The 24,036-nt window shown below is 36.3% G+C and overlaps 1 protein-coding gene across 1 annotated transcript in view; it reads right to left on the bottom strand.

Annotated features, from left to right (window-relative positions):
- Nucleotides 1-8,702, bottom strand: part of LOC306865182 (SRC kinase signaling inhibitor 1-like) — a gene marked incomplete at its 3' end in the record, with an annotated part of 46,104 nt that extends 37,402 nt beyond the window's left edge. The window contains exon 1 of the mRNA XM_079409640.1: nt 8,582-8,702. The remainder of the gene's footprint in view (nt 1-8,581) is intronic.
- Between the last annotated feature and the right edge of the window lie 15,334 nt (nt 8,703-24,036).

Here is a 24,036-nt window from a genome sequence, read left to right as displayed (position 1 = left end):
GTAATTAATGAGATGGACAAGTGGGCGGAGACTACAGCAATTGACCAATGAGAGAGTGTTTGGGTCTCTTGCAGCCTGAAATTATATTTGAATATTACAAATCCGCATAGCCACAAGTTAAAACAAATTGAGAACATTTTTAGGTACATTTACATTAAAAAGCAAGTAGTCCATACATACTTGTGCACTATGTTCCAAGTTTTAAGAGATATGATGCCTAAAAGCTCAAAAATAAAGCTCATCATGAAGTAGACGGCTTAAGTAGAAAAGTTAGCACTCAAAAATACACTTCCATCTCATTATATGATGCTGAGAGCACTATGACTGAACTTTCTAGGGACACAAGTCATGTCTGTCAGTGTGTAAACAGTCTTCCCAGCTGGGCTAACACACTTTTTCCCACCAGAAGGCAAGGACAGTAACAAGCAATGTGAGGTGAGCACACAATACAACCAGACACAGCTCTACTTAACATTTAATGCTAATTACAGATCATTTATTCATAACGCGAGCTGCTTGGAAGAAACCAACAACTGGGATGGAGTCAAGTAAACAATACACCTGCTATAGAAGGCACTTACTCAGTATTATAGGCAGTAAATGCTGTAGAAGTGTATCATACAAGTACAATTACAGCTTAATTCTAGGTAAAATAAAATAGTTTTTGTTCCACTTGAAGACTTTTTTTTTTCCATTCCACTGTTGCATCTTGTGTTTTTCAACGCAATATTATATTTCTATGTGAGTGGCACCTGAGTCATTTCTGCAGTAAATTATAATATCTATAAATATTTGTTTAAAAGCAAACAATGCATCAGGTTAAAGTTAAGTTAAACTACATTTTCATCGTTTTGAAGAAAATGTGCATGATTTGAAATATATAAATATAAATATATATGTGTGTGTGTAATATATCACATAAATTGATTTTTTTAAAATATGTACGACGCTTTGGATAAAAGTGCCTGCCAAATGCATGAATGTAAATTATGATTCGTGTCTGTAGCATAAACAGCAAGAAATGAGTTACGGTTCAAATTTACGATTCAGGTTTATTTTAGTATCGAGATACTATTATACAGTAGTTTTTATTAATATTTTGGAAAGGTTTTTATTTTTTGTTTAAGATAAAGATTAAGTCATTTGGTTGCGTTTTATTAGTTTTTTATGGTAAGTATTTTTTATGGCTACAGACAAAGACATGAAGAGAGCAGGTTTTCAAGGTGTATCATAACTATTAAGAAAAACATCCAGGACTGACAGGAATAATTACGCCTGGATGGCCACCAGAAACTTCCATCAAAGCTGAAGTATGTCATTTCTGTGCCACTGGCTGCACCAAACATAATGATAATAATTATTTCCAAACAGGCTTCCTATATCAGCCCTTGTGCCCTGCATGCCAACATCTGCCAATGTTCAGATAAATATTATTTTTGGTAGTCGTACATTCACAGCAGTGGTTGAGACAGAGGTTGACATGTTATTCCTCTCAAACAAAAAGAGCAAAGTTAAAAGCAGCACAACATTTAAACTCATTCTAAGAATTAAAGTATTTAAACATTACAAAGTTACACTTTAACCTTTAGGCTCATTTTAATACCAGTTGTGACAACCAATCAGCAGCTAGCAGAGCCGTCAAAGAACCAATCAGGGCTTGCAGTTTTACATTTGCATTTAGCTTATAAATAACTAGAGCCAACCATATTTGTATGGCTAATGGCAGGTTTATTTGAAAGCTAGATTAGTTCTATTCTCTCTTTGCTTATTCTCTGTCCTTGGTTATGACCGCAGATATCATGAAATCATCTATAATGACAAATGAACTTGATTAGTGATCATCACCCATGTGTCCATGTGTTTGTGTGTGACAGAGTGCACACAGATTGATCACTGGCCAATTTTAATTAAATCTAATTAAAAAAAATCTAATTTTAAATTATCTGTACATTGCATAAGTGAAAAAAAAATAAGAAATTAATTAAGTGTGATTATTAATTTAACTGCAGGAAATTATACAAATGAATAAAAAACAAAATAAGTAAATACAACAAATAAATTAATTATGATATAACATAATATAATATACGTTTGTGTGCCATAGAGTGAGCAAACCGGCTGACATGAGAAAGAAAGAAAGAAAGAAAGAAAGAAAGAAAGAAAGAAAGAAAGAAAGAAAGAAAGAAAGAAAGAAAGAAAGAATAAGGAAAGAGGCAATAATAAGGATTATTCATGCTGAGTTTAATAATATGATATCATAATGCAGAAATCTAAAAGAGATGATCCATCATCTACAGGTGTTTAATAAAGCAGTCTGGACTGGGCTGGACTTCAATAACCAGTCCAGCAGCACACAGTAATAGAGAAGTTCATCTAAAGACCCCCTAACCAGAAAATGAAAATGAAAGAAAATCAGAGAACATGAGAAGCCTAACGCTGTTTGACAGCAATTTACTATGCTGTTATAACATCTGCACCCCAGCAGCGAATCTCATGATCTGTTATCAGGCTCCACTAGCAGGGAATTCCCACCATCAGATGAGAAACTGATGAAATCACATGAATCAGGGGGAAAATGTTTCTAGCAAATGAAAAATAAAGTCTAAGGGCCTCATTTACAAAAAAGCAAGTGCAATTAGATGTGATTCTACACTACTGTTCAAAGTCTGCGATTAGTAAAATGTTCAAATATTTTTTTTAAAGAAGTCTCTTATGCTCACCAAGGCTGCATTTATTTGATAAAAAAATATAGTAAAAACAGTAATATTGTGAAATATTAGGGCTGCAACAACTAATCGATCAAATCGATTATTATCGATTCTCATTATCGATTAATCGGGTCTGCCCACAGTGCACGTCCAACTTCAGCTGGTTAGTCAAATTACGGCACTGAATAATGCATTTCTATGGACAAAATGCATCTAAAAATAGTGGAGGAAACAGAATGAGATTCTGCCGGAGAAGCACGTGATCCAAGCTGCCCAAAACATGATAATTCTTTATTTTAAGCTTTAAGTTAATGCATAAGAGTAATGGCTTGCCCTGTCAGGCGCTTTGACAGATGCGTGTGCGTCCTCAGCGCAAAAACGTTCAGTTTACGGTCATATCCTTATCTATAAATGCCACAAATTCACGCGAGCATATCCATTTTTGCATAAAGGTCCGTCCTGACAGTCTGCGTTAAGTTTAAAATACCGAATGAGCGCCGGCGCGGCGGGCGCGCGCACGCGCGTCAGACGGACAGAACACAGTAGAGAGGGAGACAATTAATAGGCTTTTCAGCGCAAACATATCCATTGTGCTGAATTATCTGTTGTTGAAAGTTAATTTAAGGTTTAAAATAAATTAAAATATTTTATGAGAGTAGGAACTCTAAAGGGATAACAGCATGTAATTGTCTGTCTGAATATAAACATGAGACGCTCCATAACGGCCTTTTACAGGATAAAGAAATGACGAGGTGACTGTGATCAAAGTAGTTCCTGCAGAACATTACTCTTACCTGTTGGTTAACACTGAGTTTGTGTTTTTATTCGTCTTTATTATTATCTTTATTATTTTAATTTTTAATAGAGGTTTAAACTATATTCAATTTTTACAATGCTTAACAAATTTATGTGAGTTTTTTAACAATGTGTTTATGTAAGGTTTGTGCCACTGCTGCTCTAAAGTAACAGTATTGGTGATAACCAAAATCATTTTTCGGCTTTCTGTACTGGTTAGTACTCCAATATGTGTAAGCTCTTTAGTAACAGTAGTAGGCTATTTTTAATGCTATACTATCATTATTGCTGTTATCTATGAAAGAAAACCAGAGCACTTATTTTTTCTTGTATTTTTTATTTGAGTATTTTTTTTTCGCGAATTGCAGTCAAAAAGTACATAAACAATACCAGCAAGAATGCAAGCTGTTATGAGGACATTTTTTATTATTATGTCTAATAAATGACAATAACATTTTTAAATTTAAACAAATTTTTGACAAATTTCTAAAATATGTTTTCTCTTTATTATGCTAAGTGGTCTAATAAATTAAGCACTGTATGTTTTCATAGCATTCAGTTGTCACGTTTGTTTGAAGGACATTGGGCAGAATGTGGAATAGTGTTTTTTTTGGTCAATATTTTTTTAATCCGATTAATCGATTAATCGAAAGAATAATCGACCAACTAATCGATTATCAAAATAATCGTTAGTTGCAGCCCTATGAAATATTATTGCAATTTAAAATAACTGTTATCTATTTGAATATATTTAGAAATGTAATTTATTCCTGTGATGTAAAGCAGAATTTTCAGCATCATTACCCTAGTCTTCAGTGTCACATGGTCCTTCAGAAATCAGTCTAATATGCTGATTTGCACCTCAGGAAACATTTCTGATTATAATCAATGTTGAAAACGGTGTGCTGCTTCATATTTATGACCCTGGACCACAAAACCAGTCATAAGGGTCCATTTTTTTAAATTGGGATTTACACATCACCATAAATCAGCTGAATAAATATGCTTTCTATTGATGTATGGTTTGTTATGATAGGACAATATTTGGCTGAGATACAACTAATCTGGAATCTGGATGCAAAAAATTCTAAATATTGAGAAAATCAACTTTAAAGTTGTCCAAATGAAGTTTTTAGCAATGCATATTACTAATAAAAAATTAAGTTTTGATATATTTACAGTAGGAAATTTACAAAATATTTTTATGGAACATGATCTTTACTTAATATCCTAATGATTTTTGGCATAAAAGAAAAATAGATAATTTTGACCCATACAATGGTTTTTTTGGCTATTGCTACAAATATACCCCAGCGACTTAAGACTGGTTTTGTGCTCCAGGGTCACATTTTTGTCAGGATTCTCTGTTAAAAAAAATCTTGCTTTCCAGTCCAAATATCAAAGTATTCAAGAAAAATTTAAATAAAAAATAAATAAACAAACTTTATATATATATATATTTTTTTTTTTTACTTTTATTTGTTTATTTTTCTTACCGCATTGGCTGACATTTTTCTTGTTTTTTTTAAGCATACACATTTTGATAATATATATGTACTGTACATTAATAATAATTTTGATAATATGTCATTGTGCTTCTCAAGTGTATGTTTCTTGATTTAAAAATGTTAAGATATTTGTACTGGAAAACAAGACAAAAATACTCTTTGCAGTGCAGTTCACAAGTTACTCACAGGAAATTAGGCCGCAAGATATGCATGATCCCAAATTAAAGATATCATGATACTGAAGTGATGAGGAAATGAACAAGCAATCATAACTTGAGGCTGATATTTCAGAGTACATGCAACACCTGCTGGAAGGTGAACATCTGATTAGATACTAATCAGCGTTAGCGGATAAACCAGCAGGACATGAAACTCCAACTCGTTCTGCTTGTTATCCAGCGCACAACTTATTACGCACACATCGAACAGGCATGTTGCTTTGGGAAAATAACGAGGAAACTATCTAATTATAACTATGAGTATTAAATCATTGCGGCGACGGCTGAATGTTAATTAATTTTGCCACGAGGAGAAACCCGCATCACGAAAATCGTCAGCGGACCAAGATTTCACACCAGTAGATTTAAATGAGGCACAAAATCTGACCCCTCGCCACTACGTTTTAATTAACATCTCTCCCTCAGTCTCTCAGGAGTCTCTCGGCGGAGACGGGATTCTGTTTAACCTTTGACCTTGTGACAGACCGCCCACAGGAGGCTCTAAACGGTCAGAGATTGAGGATTGACACTAATGTAGCCGTTCTCAGGGTCAGTCCCCTCGTGAGGAGCACCGCCGGGTGTCGGAGGACGTGTCTTAAATGAATAACCATCCTATCTGCATGCTTCATCAGTGGTAAAACATGCTGCGCTGACCTCAGTGTCATCTAGCGATAATGAAAAGCAGATTTAATGGCTGCTTGCAGCAACTGCAATGCTTTTATTTGTAAGCATGCATGTAAACCCATCAGCATGCATATTGATGTCAAAACCAACATATGGGGTTACAGATGTTGTGTGAAAGAATCACAAACATGTCCAGAAGACCAAATCTGGTTAAATATGCATGCACATTAAACTGTAGCCATCAATGCAGTGTTGGCTGAAAAAAAGACTGTATAGAGAGCAGTGCTGCGTAGATTACTTACCAATTGTAATTGATTCCAAATTACATGACAAAACTGTAGTTAGTAACATAATCCATTACATTACCCATTTTAGATAATATAATCAGACTACTTTTTGAATACTTTTGTCCTAACTTGATGATGACATGATGAAATGATTTGTGTTGAACACAATATCTGAACAAACTCCTGCAATTTGAGAGGTGAGTGGATTCTAACTTAAACGCTGATGTAACGTCTGATTGGCTGTTGCGCTCAAGAAATCAACAGATATGTCTGTGATTGGCTACACTGCTCAACGCTGCAAAACCATGTTGAAATAGAAACCAATCTCCAGAGCACAAACCATAATGCACTAGATAGTTTGCCAAATATGCAACGAAATGCTTTATTATTGCAGCTTTATCTGAAGGTGCTATTGATTTTGTTTGAGGCTGCAAAGCACCCTCTAGCACCCCCGTAGGCCTGGTGGCCTGTCTAAATTACATAACGTCATTACTGTACATGTAACTAGTTGCTCCCCAACATTGCTTATTGCGTACACTGTAAAAAATGACTGTGACTTTAATGGTAAAAAACTGTGAAAATGCTACAGTAAAAACCTGTTAAATGGTTAACGGTAAGTTCCTGTAAAATTTACAGGGAAAAAACGTAAACTGATGTTCCCAAAATTCCCTGCGTTGCATTTCAAATGTTGTTTGAATTTGATGTTTTTTCTTTGAAATAACTATGTTTCTTAATTTATTTCTTATCAGTTATGTTTATTAGGGTTGTATGTTACATCTAATGTTGTTAAATGAATGTTTATTGCATATTTCATTTTAATGAGTCTCAGCATGATGGTGTTTAGTGCTTGTGTGAATGACACTGTGCACCTTCTATATATGTTATTTAAAAGCTGCTTGTGATGGGCTTTGGTTCATCATGTGACTTTCTCATACAAAACAGATTTCAGTACTTCAGTAGGTTGGTATATTAATATTATATCAGTTAATGAAATTATGGTATTTAAATGTAAATTTAAGTTAAAACCATAAAACCTAAAATGTTGTTACCGTATTTTTTTTACGGTGGAATTCCGGCAACCACAGCTGCCATTATTTTACAGTAAATTTTAAGGAATTGTTTTTTACAGTGTAGCTATAGGTTGTCGCATAACACAGTGCTGTGAATTTCACTTTCAAAAAGATTTATTTGCAACACTCTGAATCGGTTTTGGTGAGAATGGTGAGTTTTTAGATGTAGGAACCATCTGAAACACCCAAGCAAACACAAATCAACATGCTGAAATTCAGTCTGAACAGCTTTGGCCAGTAAGGAATTACAAAAAAAATTAAATATTCCGCTGCAAGCAAACTATCTATCTAAGCAAAAAATATCTAGCCAAATACCGCTATAAACATGAAATATCCTTACAGATACTGATGGATCTTTGGACCACATTCTACGGTTCATTATATAATTCATAATAACCATGTCTCTTGCTCGAAACTATTTAGCATTCCAGTATTGTTTGTTCTCGTAATTAACAGAAGGAAAGTCATAATTAGCTCACAGAGCCATTGTCTGTCAATCTTGAAATTCGGAATTGCTTTTAGGAACATAAACAATGAGATCACAAACAGAAAATCTGGTCCAATTGGAATTATGTTAAAACCAAAAAAGGAGAAAATGCAGCATTGTAACAGCTTAGTCTCTATTTCAGAAAAAAAACAAGCAAACTACAGGTCTGAAAACAGTCTTAAGACAGATAGAGGCCAAGTAACTCAAATAAAAGTTCACAAACACAATTCATTTCTTTATACATGTCGTTCAGGGGAAAAAAGCTCAACATGTTGCAGCAGTCTTTGTGAAGAGTGATACAGAAAAAAACATGTGGTTTAGACCTTGCACAGAATTTCTACCTAAAAGTAATAAATACCAATTATTTCACAGATCGAGAGAACCCAGTGATTATTATCCCCAGTTGTTCATAATGTCAATATCGTACCTTAAAAACATGATTTTGTTCTTTGTGGGCTGACAATGACTGTTCAATCAGAGATAGTTGGCACCTAACACTTGAAGATTTCAAATACCAGTGCAACAGTGCTAATTGTACTATTGCTCACTCAAAAACATGATCCTATGTTCCCATTTTACTAGACAGAGAAGGAGACACAGAGAAACAGAAGCAGGGCAGCAGCTGTCCTACATCATATGAAAGTCTGAATGGAGAGATTTGAGTGCCCACATCATGACCTCAGAGCATGAAGAGATTTTTATTTTTTATTTTTTTTGAGCATGTGTGTGTGAGGTATATGCAAGAGGTCTAGGCGTTTAAAAATACTCGCACGGCTCCAAAGGCGTTTAACAGCCAGCGACTTCAAAAATGTCCGGGAAAAGAGAGAACGAGAGAGAGAAAAAAGAAAAGCATGATGGAGAAGAGAAGCACGCAACCCACTTACTGTACAGCAGCACCGCTGCAGGGGCCTTCAAAGGAAACTCTGCCCTGATATGAAAATCCATAATCCAAACAGTAATGAGAGAGAGAGAGAGAGACAGGGTGAAAATGAAAGAGAGTCGTTGTCTTCCTCTCTGCACTGTCTTTTCTGACAAGAATGCAAAGCCTCGCGGGAGGAGAAACTGTCGTGTCAGATAATTGTCTGAACAAAACAAAATATTCCGAAAGAAGAAAGTACGACGCTTGTGTAATATAAATAGCTGACCGTCCTCTTTCACACTGATTTAAGACTTTCATCAAGAATATCTAAGTGCTGATCTCTTAAGCATCATATATTGCTCAATCTTCAGGTTAGTCATTTGAAGAAACTGGTAATAGTGAGTATTACCCAGTTTTTTTACTGGCCAAAGCTCTTCTGAGTGAATTTTAGCCTGTTGCTATGCAGTGGTGTTCAGTCAGCAACAGCGTCACAATTACTCACAACTAAAATGTCTATTTTACAAACCGAACCCTTAGTGAGTGATGGAACGATCTGAAACCCAAATGAAAGACTGTAAACATTCTCCTCCCTCTTGACATCTCATCACTTCATATGTTACTGCTTCACCAACAGCGTGACGTTTTAGCATTTGAAGCGTTCAGCAGCAATAGCTCAGTGTAGGGCTGAATCTCCAGAGACGCAGGTATAAAGACGCTGGAAAGAATTTGTTTTATCTAGGAAAAGGTGCTGTGAGATTTGTTAAGGGGAAATGTGGTTTCATGAATGTAAAAGCATCCCTGCAGGATATAGAGCTTAATAGCAGTTTAGATAGATAGATAGATAGATAGATAGATGGATGGATGGATGGATGGATGGATGGATGGATGGATGGATGGATAGATAGATAGATAGATAGATAGATAGATAGATAGATAGATAGATAGATAGATAGATAGATAGATAGATAGATAGATAGATAGATAGATAGTAGGGGTGGCACGGTTCGCGGAAAAAAACCGAACCGCACGGTTCTCCACACACGGTTCAGCACGCGCTAGGACCGCGGTTCAACTGAATTCTGACAACGCATGTGGTTTGTTATAAATAACACGTAAAACAAATAGGGTTCGGCTAATGTATGTTTCTGTTAATGGATGCGCATTCTGGCTTCCCAGTACATTATAACAACAGCGTTGAGAAGGAAAAAAATAAAAATAAGTGGACAAATCATTCACTCTTGTTATGCGAGTGCCGTATGCTGGAATATGAGCATTTATTCCGTCATCACCTGGGTACTGATAGCGCGCGCACAGGTGAGACCTGAACAGCACACGTTGATATCGGTGTTTAGACTAAAGTCATGTAAGCTTTGCCAGCTTAAATATTTAAGAGCCAGAGGACGCGAGCTCGCGCGCGCAGTGAGAAGATTTGTGCGTGCGCTCATCAGAAGCGCACAAACCTGCGCCTCAGAACGCGCGCAAATATGAAGCTCTCTCTGAAGTATTGTGTTTTAATGGATAAATTCACACAAAATTCTGTCAAAATGCCCGTCTTGGTAAGTATCCTATAGCAGACATAGCCGGCTGGGCGTACAGTATCAGTGCTTTCTCTTAAAGTGACAGTTAATATTAAATAAACAGCAACAACAAAGAAATCACTCACTGCTCTTGATTGAATCGCTTTTGTAACTTTAATAAAGAGTAATCTTTAATTTATACAGTCAAATATGCAATGCTGTTTTACCTTTTGATTACTTTAATCGTACTTCAATTTCTGTACCTAAAAAAAACCCTGAAAATCACTGATATTTTATTTGTATCTTTACTCTATTGTATTTTTATTTGTGCTGTTGCTTGTAGTTAAAGGTCTGCTTTTATTTGTGTAAACTCACAATGAAAACAAAACAGATTTTATATATATAACATGTAATAATATTTAGCATTTTCACATCAAAATAAAAGAAACTGAGCAAAGTAGATGTCTTTTTTTTCCCTGTTGTACCGAAATTGTATCGAACCGTGACCCCCGAACCGAGGTACGTACCGAACCGTGACATCTGTGTACCGTGCCACCCCTAATAGATAGATAGATAGATAGATAGATAGATAGATAGATAGATAGATAGATAGATAGATAGATAGATAGATAGATAGATAGATAGATAGATAGAAATAATTAGCATGTTGTAAATCTTGAGTCAGCTATGACATTTTGAAACTGAGATGTCAGATAAACGTTCAGTCTCGCGTCTTTAAAGCCAGAACTCGATTTATCAAGACGTTATTCATCCAGAGAGGCTTATGGAGCATCAGTGCTCAGTCATGATCAAGGTGAGAAGCTCAGACTGATCGCTGATCCTCTCCAGTTCTTCTGTCACCTCGGCTGAGAAACTGACCGACAACATCTGTGTTTGCAACCTAGAGTCTTGAGCAAGAGTCGTCAGCCGTCCGCTGGGTTCTAATACAGGCTGTTAAAAGTATGAAGGTCAGACAGATCAGAGCAGAGTAGCAGCTGCCATAACAATCACTGTTTCCTATAGAACAAGAGAAAGAGCAAAATAGAGAAAATAAAGGAATGTGCTTCTGTTTGTAACTGTTTGGATCCTTTGATATAATACTGTAAATAAACAGAATGACATGGAATGATAGATAGATAGATAGATAGATAGATAGATAGATAGACAGACAGACAGACAGACAGACAGACAGGCAGACAGACAGGCAGACAGACAGATAGATAGATAGATAGATAGATAGATAGATAGATAGATAGATAGATAGATAGATAGATAGATAGACTTTAACGCAAGAACTGGATCTGAACCTGATAACATAGATCCAAAGCGCAATGAACATGTCTTTGGCCAAGAGTCTCACAAAAAACCTCCCACCAAGAAACAATGTTGACCAAACTGTAAATAAAAACGGTAGAGAATTAGTGCAGCTCTGCCGAGCCTCAGGCTTGTACATACTTAATGGCAGGATCAGAGGGGACTCTTTAGGGAGGTTCACGTGTTGTTCAGGTCTTGGAGATAGTGTAGCTGACTATACCATCACTGACATGGACCCCTCCTCCTTCAGTGCATTCACTGTCAACTCCACTTTCTGACCATAACCAAATTAACATTTATATTAAAACACATCACTCACTAACACAAAACATACCCAAAACCTGTCAAATGTATCAAATCCAACCAGGATACAGATGGGCTTCAGACAGCACAGACAAATTTATTCAAGCCCTCAATTCTAAAGAAATGAAAAATCTAATCACTACATTTATTAACAAAAAAAATTAAACAACTAAAGATGGTGTTAATTTGGCTATAAATAAAATTAATTACATATATAAAAAAGCAGTTTGTAAAACTGAGTTGAAAAAGAAAATAAAAAAATGTAGTAAAATACATAAAAAGATGAAAAATCATTAAGAAAACAACTTAGAAAATGATCAAATATGAAACATAAAGAACCAAACAACGCTGACATAAGAACTGAATACTGTACAAAGACACAATCAGAGCAAAAAGAAACACCATCTGACCAAAAGTTTACAAGAAATAGAACATTCAATAAATCATAATCAATTCTGGGATTTGTGGATTAATCTGAACACAACAAAACCACAAGACTTGCCAATACAAGATGGAAACAGTGTGATTCAGCCCATAGCGCTGTATGGAAGTGAGGTTTGGGGTCCACTCAGTGATCAGAGCTACACTAGATGGGACAGACATCCAACAGAAGCCCTACACACAGAATTCTGCAAAATGATTCTAAAATTACAAAGGAGAACACCCAATAATGCATGTAGGGCAGAATTAGGCCGTTTCCCATTGTTTATAATATACAAAAAAGATCCCTCAAATTCTGGATGCATCTAAAATCAAGTCCCACAGAATCGCTACATTTTAAAGCACTACAAACCCAAGAACTGAACCCTGAAAATAGTCCACTCAGTCAGCTGGTTCTGAGACTTACTAACCTGACTAACTCTACTAACACTAACCAGTCTCAGACCAGCACTGCTTCTCACCCAAACATCAAAATAAATCAAATTATCAAACAATCTAAAAATATATATCTGGAACATTGGGGTCAAGAAACCAAAACACAAAGTAAATTACAACTCTATCGAACTATAAAACTAAATTATGAATTAGAAGAATATCTCCAGAGTGTTAGAGACACAAAGCAGAGACAGATCCTGACCAAGTACAGGCTCAGTGAGCACAGACTAGCCATCGAGACCGGCAGACACAGAAAGAGCTGGTTACCCAGAGAGCAAAGAGTGTGTGTTCACTGTGAGACAGGAGAGATCAAGACAGAGACACACTTCCTACTTCAATGTTACCAATTTAAATCAATCAGAGACATATACATCAACAAATTCACAAACATCATAAAGAACTTTATACAGCCATGACTGAAGAGGAACAAATAAAGATTATACTAGGAGAGGGACAGACAGCAGCACTGGCTGCGAGATACGTGTGTGTGCCACAGCCTGAGAGACAGCAGGTGAACGTGTGTGTGTGTGTGTAATGTGTGTATTATGTGTTTCCCTACTGTCCACCACAGTGACCCTCAGCCTGTGTGTGTTTATATGTTAAACACTGTGGTATGAAATGTTCACACAAGTTCTTATTTGTTACACTGTTTTTTTAAGTTTATATTGTTTTTTATTCTATTATTTTGATATTTTCATTGTTATTATATTTCTCCACATATAAGCTTTGGCAATATTGTATTTTTTACAGTCATGCCAATGAAGCAATATTGAATTGAATTGAATTGAAAAAAATAGATTCATTCTGTACTGTATTATCTTGTAGGAAGGCAGTATTGCAGCACATCTGTGTGCTGAGAGTCAATGCATCACTGTAATCCATCTATCCACGCCGCTGCACATGCGCCTGTCTTCCTAGTCCATGCAGTCTACTGGGACCCACAGTAACAGAGCTTGTCTCTCTTCTCCTATCAGCCTCTTCCACCCCATCTCTCCTGGCACTCATTTACTCCTTAGCTGACTCCCTCCTCTTCCTTCCTCAGTAGTGAGCGGCTCTTTAATTCCCATCTCTTCAGCAGGACGCACGCGGTCACCTCAGCACTAGATAACACTGCAGAGAGCTCATCTGCTGTAGAATGATGTTTCTGAAGCTCGGTGTCTGCGTGTGTGTGTGTGTGTGTGTGTGTGTGGTTAGTATGTTCTGGATGGTATCTTGCAAATGTGCTAAATCAAGTGTGAAGCTTTAAAGTGTGTGCATTAGAGAGAGAGAAAGAGAGGCTGTGGTCAGCAAGAGCAAAATCTGAGCGTGTCAACCTAATAAAATCACTGCGGAGAAGGCTTTTTCCTGCAAGGTATTGTGTGTATGTGTGTGTGTTTTTTTAAATGCACAGCTAAGTGATCTATTTAGAAAGCACTTCACTCAATATCTCAGATATACATTCTGCCAGCATGCCAGTCTTTTCTATACACATACTGATGCAATCACATCACGTGAGATAAAAGCATCAGCCAAACGCATAAAAGCATTCATCAAACATACTGAAGACTAGAGATGGTAAACAGCAACAAAGGTTTGTAAATACAAATAAATGACATGTAAATAAATAAATAGTAACAAAACATAATATATGTATTATGTGTAATATAAATAAATGTAAAAAATAAATAGTAACTATACATATTGCCAATAAATGTAAAAAAATATATATATACAGTGTGTGTGTGTGTGTGTGTGTGTGTGTGTGTGTGTGCATATATATATAGATAGATAAAAAATGACAGTAAAGACAATGTTACAAAATATTTATATTTAAAAAAAATAATGTTCTTTTAAACTTTCTATACAAATTAAATTAAATTTAAATATTTACTGTTTTTATTTTTGATCAAATAAATGAAGCTTTCAAAAATATTTGAAAGAATCTTAAAAATATTACCAAACCCAAACTTCTGCACAGCACTGAAATCTCACTAATCTATGAATTATTATCTATGAATTAAAATACATTTTTGTAGATTTTTGTTTTTAATTGTCATAGGCTCCATTATATTATATTATTCTAACTAATAATTCGAATGATGTTAATAATTATAATGATATTTGACGGTAGCGATAGCCTCATGCGCAATTGTGCTCGTGGCGACCTGAGTTCGATTGCCATCTCGAGGTCCTCTGCTGATTTTATTTATTTAAAATAAATAAAAATAATTATAAATGACATTTGAAACCAAACTGGTTTCACCAAAAATCACGTTTTGAAAAATAGTAAATTGTAACCATTGCAAACAGCAAAGAGATCAAAATAGTACTATAATAATGTTTTTTCCACAAGCAATTACATTCTTAGCTTCCAGGTCTTTCTCTTTCTTATTCTGTCTGTCCATTTTATGTCTCTCTCTCTCAAACACACTCAGTCTTACTCCTCTGGGTATCTAAATCTACTTCCAGCATCAGATTTTGAAGCTTCATTGACAGAGAGACAGATGTTCATGACATCCGCCTGCTCCTTCTTTTTTGCTCCATCATCCACACACAACTTTTCCTTCTCTCTTTATCTCAAGCACCAAACGCACACCGTCCCATCGAGACGCAGACGCTGTTGTGATGAGTGAAGCGTTACCATCAGACGCCGCACGACTCTGAGGTATGAGATGTACAATCAACAAACCGTACAAATCAAACAAGAAAACACTTGCTTGGAGCAGCGGGGCCAGAAACTACAAATACTGGTGTTTTTATGTTGCGTTCCCATGATGTGATGGGCATGCATCGTGTGAAAAGACACGGATGGAGCTGTAAAGTCTTTGGGGGGTTTAATGCATTTAAGGATCTAATATTACAATCCGGACACTCAGACAGATGTTAATGATGGCAGTCAACCAAGACTGGGTGGTGATGGCGCAGTGGATAAGACACATGCCTTTGGTGTGAGAGACCCGGGTTCAAATCCACTGTGAGACACCAATGTGTCCCTGAGCAAGACACTTAACCCCTAGTTGCTCCAGAGGCGTGCGACCTCTGACATATATAGCAATTGTAAGTCGCTTTGGATAAAAGCGTCAGCTAAATGAATAAATGTAAATGTAAATGTAAGACTTCCATCATCACCCTCTGCCACATATCTGCATCTTAATGCTTTGTATTGTAAACTCATAAAGCTGAAACCATTTCTCATATCCCAATTTATCATTCAAAAACAAGTAAGCCATTTTTAGGTTGGTTTTCCCAAAGAGCGGGAACACTGTGACTTTCAGAAACCTATTTGGAAATAATTATTATTATGCAATTCCATTTGTTGCCACTGGGGGTGCTGCAGTTACACGCTTCACCTTTATGGATCCATATTCTGAATTTATAGTGTTTATGACTAAAATTATTTCTGTTTTATTAAGTCAATTTCACAGTAGTCTCAGTTCAGACGTCACGGACCGCTGGCTGAACGCCTGATGCATACGGCACACTTAGGAGTTTCGAAAGTCGTCATCGGATTGGTTAGATTAAACAGGATTTTCCAGGAGACGTGTGTCGCGTTCTTTAACCTTACACCTGGAAACAAAGATGCCATGATGCCAAACCCTCTCATGTTAGAAGAAAGCCGTCGTGTTTACAACTGTGACGATGAGCGCTTATCGGGATCAACTAAACATTGGATTTTCAAAAGTATGTGAAAAATTTATAGTTCGCGGCATAGAATCTTTAAAATATGTCCAAGAGTTTTACACACGGGTCTGTTATTGTGGCGACATTTCCTCGCCCCAAATTTAAAATACTGCATCCTGTTTGCTAGCCAAATTCAAATTCAATTTAAATTCAGGAACGGAATGTGAATTTAAAAGCCAAGTCAACAGTACTAACTTTTAACTAGCCTGCTTTTACCAAACAATATAAATAAACTAGTGCCCGCTGTAGCGCCCCTTGTGGCAACACTGAGAATGTAACATACTTATCTTGTTAGTGACAGATTTTTTTTCCATATTGTGAAGTACATCTGAGTGAAAGGGATTTGGAATCAGAAAAGAAAAAAAGTGTAAGACAGGATTTGGTTCTACCTATGCTTGTTAATTGGACAGCGGCAGAGGTGAATGCTAGTTTGCAGTCGATTGTAAAAAAGGGGCGGGGTTTAAGCAGACGAAATGACTGGAGAAGTTCCCGTTATGACATTTTGATTAAAAAATTACAACATAAAAATTGCATGGTGTAGTTGGATTGCAAATCTTATGGTGTAGTTGGATAAAATATGCATCTAATTCCTTTCTTGTGGTTTTAAAGGAACAGTTCACCCAAAAAAATGAAAATTCTATCCTTTAAGGGTATACTTATATGATAGCAATGTACTAAGTTTTTCCTTTGCATTTTTGAAAAGTTTCATGTGCAGACAACAACATTCTCAAAATAAAATCCCAGTTTACAGATCAGCAAAAACGACTACAAACGTTGTATAATGCATGCCATGCCAGGCCAGTAGATGGCAATGTCACTAAAACGTTTTTACAAATTCTCATTTGCGTAGTTTGCATGGAGATGATAGCAGTATCATTTTCAAAAACTTGACTCCCGTTTTCAAAAGTTTGCATTTTCAGACCCCCAAAAATGCATTGTCATGGCCAAAATGCATACAAATGTGACCCTGGGCCACAAAACCAGTCGCTGGGGTAAATTTGTAGCAATAGGCAAAAATACATTGCATGGGTCAAAATGATCGATTTTTCTTTTATGCCAAAAAATCATTAGGATATTAAGTAAAGATCATGTTCCATGAAGATATTTAGTAAATTTCTTACTGTAAATATATCAAAACTTCATTTTTGATTAGTAATATGCATTGGTAAGAACTTCATTTGGACAACTTTAAAGGCAAAAAATTTTGATTTTTTTTTTGCACCCTCAGATTCTAGATATTCAAATAGTGGTATCTCGGCCAAATGTTGTCCTATCCTAACAAACCATATATCAATTGAAAACTTATTTTTGCAGCTTTCATATGATGTATAAATCTCAATTTCAAAAAATTGACACTTAAGACTGGTTTTGTGGTCCAGGGTCACAAATGTTTCGTTTTTAGTTGAAAATGGTGTCTTGTAAAGGCCTCCTGACTCACACTCATGTCGTTCCAAAACCGTGTATGACTTTAGTTCTTCAGTGGAACACAAAAGAAGATATTTTGAAAAACATCTGTGTTCTTGTCAATACAATGTCAGCGGGGTACAATGTTATTTCTCCTCAAAGAAGGTTTTGAAACAACATGAGGGTACGTAATTTTATTTTCAATTGAACCGACTGTCATTATGGTTTGAAATGATCAATATGTGCTTCATTCGGCACAGGAGCCTCAAAAGTCATTAAATGATCAGTTGGGCGTTTATGCAACCCAACATTATTTGGCGATTCATCATGCATTGATGGGTACATCAGCAGGCTTCTCTTCATCCAGTCATCCCTTTCTCCACGGCTCAATTCTTGTTCCACTCACTCTACCTCCTCTGCTGTCACATCTCTTCCCTTCCCTGTTTTCTCAGTCCATCATATATTTCTCCCTCCCATCTCATGGATTAATCTCTAAGATATTTCCTCTCAATTCAAACTACTGCACACTTCCAGAGCTCTGCTTCCACCTCAAAAGCATCTAAGTTCCTTCACCTTCCTGTCTCAAAATCGCTTCTCATTTTCCCGTAGAGGACAGACTTTTCCCTCTTGGATCTCTCTTTCTTCTCGTCTGTCTCTCCAGCGCTCTCACTCTCTCTGCAGTCCGTGAAATGATGGAGAGGCAGTCGCCACATCCCATCGGTCCACGGCAGGAGTTCATATTGCTTTCCATTACAAGGCATTAAAAGACATGCATCTGCCTGTCTCTCTCTCTCTGCCTGTCTGTCCCTCCGACTCTAGAACAAAAAGTGCCTTATGAATACTGATTCAAATGCAATTAAAACTGGAGCTTCAAGAAAACGTGGACGCAAAGCTCTCAGTATCTGTCAGTGTGAAACCAGAACAGTTTGTGGCTTCCCAGTGGATCAATTTAGCATCAAACTGCTTCATGACGGGAATAGATGGGATTCTTCAATCCTTGAGGATAGCGGTGATGCAATGGCACATACCTGCTGAGGCTGGTGCTGTCTCCTCTCCTCCCTTCTGCTCACCCACCCTCGCTTTATCTCTCAGAGCTGTCTTACGCAGCCTCGTCCTCCTTCATTTCTCCTGTAACACCCATCCTGATCTCTCCCTCTGTCTCAGATCCGTGTCTTCACTGGGAATCGTCTACACCAGCCTATTGCTGGCCAGCATGGCATGTGTGAGCGACTGTGTGTGTGAACGTGTGTGTCTGTGCAGGTCCGCATGGCACAAACCAAGCTCATCTGATATTCATGTAACCCCAACTCCACCAGCAGCCCCCCTCCTCCTCTTAAAGGTACAGTCAACCGATACTCTACACATGGGCCCAGCAGATTCATGGATTGAACCATCATGGGGGATAAAGGGGGAGGGTTGAAGAGGGACAAAACGAGGGATAATTGCAGGATGGCAACACTACATGAGCCTCAGAGGCTGATTTCCATATACAGCTTGGGAAAAATGTATTCTTTTTTTGTGCACTGCACAAAAATTTGTAATTGAAAACGTAATTACACTGTAATAAAATGCAGACTCTAAGCAAATGCATATACTAAAGTATTATTGATGTAAAATATATTTATTTGAATAAATATAATAATAATATTTCAATATAAGCCAACTAATAAACATTATCTAAATATATTTATTTTAATCAATAGATTTAAAGGAGTCATCGGATGCCCATTTTCCACAAGTTGATGAGATTCTTCAGGGTCTTAATGAAACGTCTATAACATTCTTTGGTTAAAATTTCTCAATGGCAGTGTAAAACAGCACCCTTTTCACCCTGTCAAAAACAGCTCTTTTCAGAGCAAGCCTTATTGTTACATATAGTTTTAAATGCAAATGAGCTCTGCTGACCCCGCCCCTCTCTTCTGAGCTGACTGATGACCGCTCACTCAGGGCGGGTCTAAGGTAAGACGCTACTGTCAATCAAACAATCATGGGAGAGGCCTGTCAGTGTGACATCACATAGACAAGAAGCTGAGAACGGCTTGATTTGAGAAAGGGGTAATGATTTTTATCATTATAGGGTGGTTGTGTACACACACTGCCAAAACACATTTATGTTCAAACAACTTGTAAAAGTACATGTTGCATCCGATGACCCGTTTAAATAAATATATTCTCTAATTTATCAGTTAATCAGGGATTTCTTTAATCAAATAAAAAATTTAATTATTATAATAAACAAATGTCACAGAGTGTAAAAAGTATATTTATATAAAATATATTTATTTTTAAATTGCTAAACTATTAAAACTTTTTTATGAAATCATAAAACATTTAATAATATAAATTAAATATTATGTAAATATACATACACACATTATATATATATACACTTTTTATATTTAGCTTTTATATTCACTATTAATATTATACAAATATTAAATGATAATAAATTATATTTTAAGTAGCATGCATATATGTAAAATATATTTATTCTTAAATATTTTTAAGTCAAATCAGAATGTAAAAGCAAATGAAAGTGCTTATTGTAATAAATGTTGATAAACTCATCTTAAATTTGATTTGCTGTATTATGTTGGTCATCAAGTACAAATGAACTGATCAGCAAAGGCACTTCGGACAGGACAGACGTACTGAAACAGATGCTGAAATTCAATCCACTTCTGTCATACTAAACTCTCAGAGTCATGTGTCAGTTGAGCTTCAGAAGAGATAAGCTAATCCATTCAAATCTAACATCAAAATGCATTTCATTTTATCCTTGAACGTACCAGAAATGTGTGTGAATTTAATGCAACTCAAAGCATTGTGCAGTGTGTGGCTATAGAGCAGAACTAAGGACAATTTAATTTCAGTTAAAGCAGCCTCATGTGTTGTTCTGTGTCTCTGTGGCCTAGTTCCAGCAGAGCTTCACCTTGCAAACAGCATAGTAAGGTACAGTCTGAGTGTGTTCATGTGTGTATGATAAATGTGCCTGTATTGGAAGGTGGATATGAAGCTTTTATGCAGGTTTGGGGACATTGTTCAATCTTAAATTAATCATTCCTCATAAATAAGTTAGAGGGGTGACTGACCGGTTGAGTGTCTGCGGTGGGTAAGGTGGAGCTACAGCAAGCTGGTGAAGACAAAAAGGGACACAATAGTCACAAGCAAAAACAACACTTAACTATATAATGACTATGCTTAGAATTAACACTATAATATATATATACTGTATACTGTATATAACTACATAACTGAAATCCAGAGCTCATTGTCTCCTTTATTTACCCTCATAATAAATATAACAATACACTCTAAAAAAAAATGTTGGGTTAAATACAACCCAGTGCTGGGTAAATATTGGACAGAACACATGCTGGGTTGTTTTCAACCAACATTGGGTTAAATGTTTAACCTTCTGGGCAGTAACCCAACCGCTGGGTTCATCCATATTTAACCCAGCATTCTTTAGTGTATATACAGTAATTTATTAATAAATTGCAAATTCAGTTTTTATGCTATTTAATTTGATCACCTTTAAACATGAAATTATATATTATATTTATCTATATTATAGATAATTACATATTCATATTATATATATATATATATATATATATATATATATATATATATAAATAACAAATTTATAATTAAGAAATCTAATAATTAGTGATATTATTAATTAATCATAAAAACAAATTCAATTATGATTAAAATTATATATTATAACTCTCTCTCTCTCTCTCTATATATATATATATACAATGCCCTCCAAAAGTATTGGAACAGTAAAGGCAAAATTGCTCTGTTGACTGTGGAGTCAAGACATTTACAAATATGATTAAAAGATGAAGATGAGACAAAACTACAGAATGTCACATTGTATTATTAGCCGTTTCAACACATAGATGTTTTACCAAATAAAAAGAACAGCACTTCTAGAGTTTCATCCCTCTATCTGATGTGAGCATAAGTATTGGAGCAGTTGCCTCACAGGTCTTTCTAAGTGATCAGCTGTGTCCTGTTGCATTAATTCTTCAGATATTAAAAGCAGGGAATGTGTCGTATCAGTTATATCCATTACTTCTGCATTCTGAATCTTGCATTCGATGATGATACACACAAACCAGGATGAAGATGAGGGAGCTGACTTTGAGAGAAAAGCAAGCAATTTGGATGCTAAAAGAAAAGAGGAAGTCAGTTAGAGCTCTAGCAAAAACAAAGGGCATGGAGAAATCAAGAGTTTGGAAACCACCAGCAACCAACAACTACCTGATCGGCTGAGAAAACAACAGTAGTTGATGACAGACAAATCATAAAAGCTGTGAAAATGAACCCTAAAAGATCTGTCTGTAAAATGGCAGACAACAACTTCCAGAAAGCTGGGGTGATGCTCTGACAATCTACTGTCCTCAGGAGACTTTGACACAGAATTACAGATGCTACACAGCAAGATGCAAACCTCTGACCAGCACCAAATATAGAAAGGCAAGATTAGAGTTTGCAAAAAAGCACAAAGGTGAGCCAGAAGAGTTTTAGAACTGTGTTTATGGACCGATGAGACAAAGATGAACCTTTATCTAAGTGATGGGAAAGCAAAAATGTGGAGAAAAAAAGGGAACTGCAAATGATCCCAAGCATACAGCATCATCTGTAAAGCATGATGGAGGTGGTGTCATGGCATGGGCATGCATGGCTGTCTCTGGAACAGGCCCTCTCAACTTTACTGATGACTTAATGTATGATGACAGTAGCAGACAGTTGCAGGGGAAGTCGTGGCCTAATGGTTAGAGAGTCCGAACTGTAATCCGAAGGTTGCGGGTTCGAGTCTCGGGCCAGCAGGAATTGTAGGTGGGGGGAGTGAATGTCCAGCGCTCCCTCAATACCACGACTGAGGTGCCCTTGAGCAAGGCACCGAACCCCCAACTGCTCCCCGGGCGCTGCAGCATAAATGGCTGCCCACTGCTCCGGGTGTGTGTTCACGGTGTTTGTGTGTTCAGTACTGTGTGTGTGCACGTTGGATGGGTTAAATGCAGAGCACGAATTCCGAGTATGGGTCACCATACTTGGCTGAATGTCACTTCACTTCAGAATGAATTTGGAAGGGTACAAAACCATCTTGCCTACCAATATTCAAGAAAATGCCACCAGATTCATTGGGAAGTGCTTCATATTGCATCAGGACAATGACCCAAAACACCCTGCCAGTTCAGTCAAGGAATTTATAAGGGCAAAGAAATGGAAAGTCTTAGATTGCCCAAGTCAATCTCCAGATTTAAATCTGATTGAACATGAATTTCAGCAGCTGAAGAGGAGAGTAAAGGCAGAAACTCCCCAAAACAAGCAACAATTGGAATTGGCTGCATTAAAGGCTGGGAAAAGTATTTCAAAGGATGAGACCAAGAGTCTGGTGATGTCTATGGGTCACAGACTCACTGCTGTGATTGTGTGCAAGGGATCTGCAACTAAATAATAGCTTTTAATCTTTTATATCTGCCGTATGTTCAACTGTCCCAATACTTATGCTCACATCAATGAGTGGGATGAACTCTAAAAATGTTGTTCTTTTTATTTGGTAAAACATCTATGTGTTGAAACGGCTAATAATAAAATGTGACATTCTGTAGTTTTGTCTCATATTCATCTTTTAATCATATTTGCAAATGTCTTGACTCCACAGCCAACAGAGCAATTTTTTTCTTTACTGTTCCAATACTTATGAAGGGCACTGTATATATATGTAATTAATTAAACAATAATGTTATGTATATTTTATATAATTAAATATGACAGATTGTTAATCAATTAAATAGAATTAAAACTACAATACATTTATAAACATAATTCCTAATTCAGATGTTATGAGATATATATAGCGTAAAATTGAAATAAAATTTAAAGTTATAATAGTAATGTATACATATATATAAAACATAACATTAATGCATGCTCACAAGTTACGTAGCTAACTTCCTTCCCTTTTTACTCGGAATGAAATCAGAATGGATTCCATATTGATTTATTACACTATAATTTCACACTATATTGATATTTATTATTGTCAGGATGAATGAAGCGTCCTTCACTGACTCAGTGACTGATCATCTCCTTTATTGACCCTTGTAATATAGGATTAATGTATGATTTATCAACAGCTACGGTGAGGTGATCACCTCACTTACATCTGAATAAATTACCATCTCATTCAATAATCAGATTCAAAGTGAGTCATGCAAATCAGTCACAGCATATATACCCTACAGTATAGACTACTGCCTGGACTGATGACCTCCCCTGAATATTAAAGGAATAATCTCCATGGCAACAACATAGTGGAGACCTGACAACTGATGTACGGTGATGTCCAGTTAACTGAAGCATATAGAAAACACACACACCAAAT

The sequence above is a fragment of the Barbus barbus genome, assembly GCF_936440315.1.
Source record: "Barbus barbus genome assembly, chromosome: 46".
NCBI classification, from domain to species: Eukaryota; Metazoa; Chordata; class Actinopteri; order Cypriniformes; family Cyprinidae; genus Barbus; species Barbus barbus.
The sequence above is the reverse complement of the archived record's forward strand: the minus strand, read 5'-3'. Positions and strand labels throughout refer to the sequence as shown.